The sequence below is a fragment of the Vigna unguiculata genome, chromosome 6 (assembly GCF_037176805.1).
Source record: "Vigna unguiculata cultivar grain cowpea cultivar isolate G323 ecotype 2 chromosome 6, ASM3717680v1, whole genome shotgun sequence".
Taxonomy (NCBI): Eukaryota; Viridiplantae; Streptophyta; class Magnoliopsida; order Fabales; family Fabaceae; genus Vigna; species Vigna unguiculata.
In genome coordinates, this window is record NC_140797.1 from 25014790 (window position 1) to 25017691 (window position 2902).

General features: G+C 34.0%; 1 long non-coding RNA gene across 2 annotated transcripts; it reads left to right on the forward strand.

The window, feature by feature from the left end:
• Nucleotides 1–603: 603 nt before the first annotated feature.
• LOC146885678 (uncharacterized) lies at nucleotides 604–2536 on the forward strand. Of its 2 annotated transcripts, XR_014995780.1 has the most exons (3): nucleotides 612–1039; nucleotides 1726–1809; nucleotides 1929–2536. It is a non-coding gene; the product is annotated as an uncharacterized LOC146885678 (long non-coding RNA). The 2 variants fall into 2 exon arrangements; XR_014995781.1 differs by lacking the exon at nucleotides 1726–1809 and having other exon boundaries at nucleotides 604–1039.
• The last annotated feature ends 366 nt before the right edge of the window (nucleotides 2537–2902 follow it).

The following is a 2902-nucleotide window of genomic DNA, read 5'->3' on the forward strand; positions in this document are numbered from 1 at the left end:
ATTCAAACTAGTTTTGTTAAAAAAATGGATTTTGGTTGAAAATCTAATCAACTTGGCAGTCACAAGAAGCCACCGCAAGCCACCGAAAGAGAGAACGACAATACAATCACTTCTCTGACAGAGATGGAGATGACCCTATAGAGGCGACCCACCGCTGCTAGAACCCACCATCGTTGTGAGCCCCTCAGCTGCAGAAAACCAAAACTAGGGAAGGGATGAAACCCGCATACAAAGCCACCCAAGACAGAGCACTACGCCAAAATGTTCAATAGACAGCACTATTTAGATAGCGCTTATTTAATTAAATGCTATAAATTAAAACATGAAACTAAAAGATAGCGCTTTATAAAATAAGCGTTATAAAATTATTATTTATAAATAGCGCTTCATCAAAAAGATGTTATCTATATCAAATTAATATTTAAAAATAAAAAATAAAAAATATAATATGTTAATAAAAAGCGCTTTTAAATTTAAGTGTTATCTATTAGATCATGAATAGATGGTGTTTTATTACCTAAGCGCAATCTATTTTATTTATTAAAAATAAATTCATAAATGAAACTAATTAATTCATTAAAAACTAATTAAAACAAAAGAAGATGAAAATAAAAATTAATCCTACCTCCAAAACTTTTCACTTTCTCCCAGAACATCCAAATCTCCAAATCTGGAGAAAATATTTCAAACCCCACACACAATCCTAAATCCCATATCTCCTAAAATTTATTTCCCCCCCCCCCCCAAATTTCCAACACCCTACCTACGAATCCAACCTCTGCCCTTGTCCTGGTGAATCGTCAAGAGCCGCGAACCACTCTGCCATGGACCATCTCGCTAGATGCACTTCGGGACGCTATATACGAAATCGTAGAGCAAGACATCCGATCCCTCGCCGAGGTTGTGCCTGAAGGTTGTACATCAGCTAGTGGCATGCGACGAAGTTCGTGGACAACACAGCTGCGAGCTCCCGCGCATTTCCTGTCCGAGGAACTCCCGCCCCTCGGTGATGTTCTGTCGCACTGGAAGAATGATATAGGTTTCTGGTTTAATTTTTAATTAGGAGCTAGTTAGTTATTTGATCCGGTTACAATTTGGCTTGTTATTTTGTGCCAATTTTATTAGGGTATGATATTTGAAACTCGTGTACACCAATTTTCTTTTTTATTCTTTATGTTTTCTACTTTATGGAAAGGGAAATGGCGGAGGTGATTTTAGAATTACATCCCACTGCTTGAATTTTTAAGTAAGGAAAGCATTTTTGCTTCTATTGTTTATGAATTGTAGTTAAAATTAAATAATGAAGTCCTCACCCGTCTTGTTTGGATATGTTTTAAAAATGAAAGGCCATTGTGTTATAATTTCATTAGGAACTTCTTTTTTTTCTCCGGTAAGGTTATCTCCCTAGTTCCTGAGAAAGCAATGTTTTCCCTTTTCAGTTTTTCTTTCATAGCATTTGATTATTTGAAAAAAATTTGAACATTGTTTTCTCTCTTAAGTAAAGTAATTGTTCCCATTAAGTGAAGGGAAGAGGAACACATATCTCTCAATCTGCCTCCTTAAAAATCTTCTAAATTAGGATACGTATCTCCCTCCTTTCCCTTATGTATCTGCTGTCAACTTTTTAACATATTTTGATGATTGTGTTCTTTATACTGCATTTATAGGCTTAATACTCGAAAGCATGAGACTTTTATGTTGTGATAATATATTATTTTTTAATAGGATGAAAGAATCATGGACAAAGTTAGTAAAAGTCGCAAAGTTAGAGAAGAATAGAGCATTGTAGCTCTCAAAGATTTTTGAGGAGTAGGTTTTTTCCCCTTTTATGTTGTACCTATATTTTATGATCTTTAAGACATTATTTCTCCCAGTTTAAATATGTAGTCATTACAACATGCTAAAAATTTCACTTGACAAAATTGCAGTATAGGGAAGTGAAAATTGCAGTAGAGGAAAGTGAAAATTTCAGTAGAGGAAAGTGATGATGAGGATACAGCCCAACACACTAGTATGTGTTGCAAGCCTCTTACTTACATTTGAACTTCTTTGGCTTCATTTGCTTCTCTGACTACGTTGAGCGAAGAAACATTATCATTGAGCCCATATCTCTAGATATCACAAATGAATAGATTTCACTATGTCATGCTCCTAATCATTCTACGTTGATCCTCAATCAAGGTCACATCATGCTCCCTGAGTTGGAGAGAATTCATCCACGAATTCATAAGGACCTACAAAAGAAAGTAGAACTATTAAAGCATGATCAAAAGGAAATAGGTTTGGTAGAAGTGCATAATCCATAAAGGAAGTATCTAACCAAATAGTGGATATCACCCACCAAGGTTCCAAGGATGTTAAAAATGTGATTTGTTGTAAGAGACTTTGGTTGATGATAGACCACTTGATGTGCCAAAAGTCTGTAAGGTTAAAATTGGTGCAAAAAATCAGAGAAAGGGTTGTATTACTTACCAATGTGTTCTGCCAAATGAATCCACATAAAAAGTGATGAAGGGAAGAGTGGGAATTGCCATGATGCACCTTGAACACGTTGTCTAGACTTTTAACTACTTCTTCACCATGTTTTTTGGTATTAGATGTGATTAGATTGTTGTCGGGATAAGGTTGTCCAACAGAAATTGACGAAATTAATGCAATTTTTAACCAAATAGGAAGGTAGAAAGAATATGATTTCTACATTAGTACTAAAGATGAAGGCGTACTTCCATACAACGACTTTAATTTTTTATTATATTTTTTACTTAGAAAAGTCTTGTATCTCTTTTTTTTTTTCTTTCAAAAGATGAGTTTTTTATTTACTTTCTTTTATATTTGTTTTTGTTTTTCAAAATTGCATATAAACATCTTTTATTTTAAATTATTTTTTAAGAATTTATTAAAA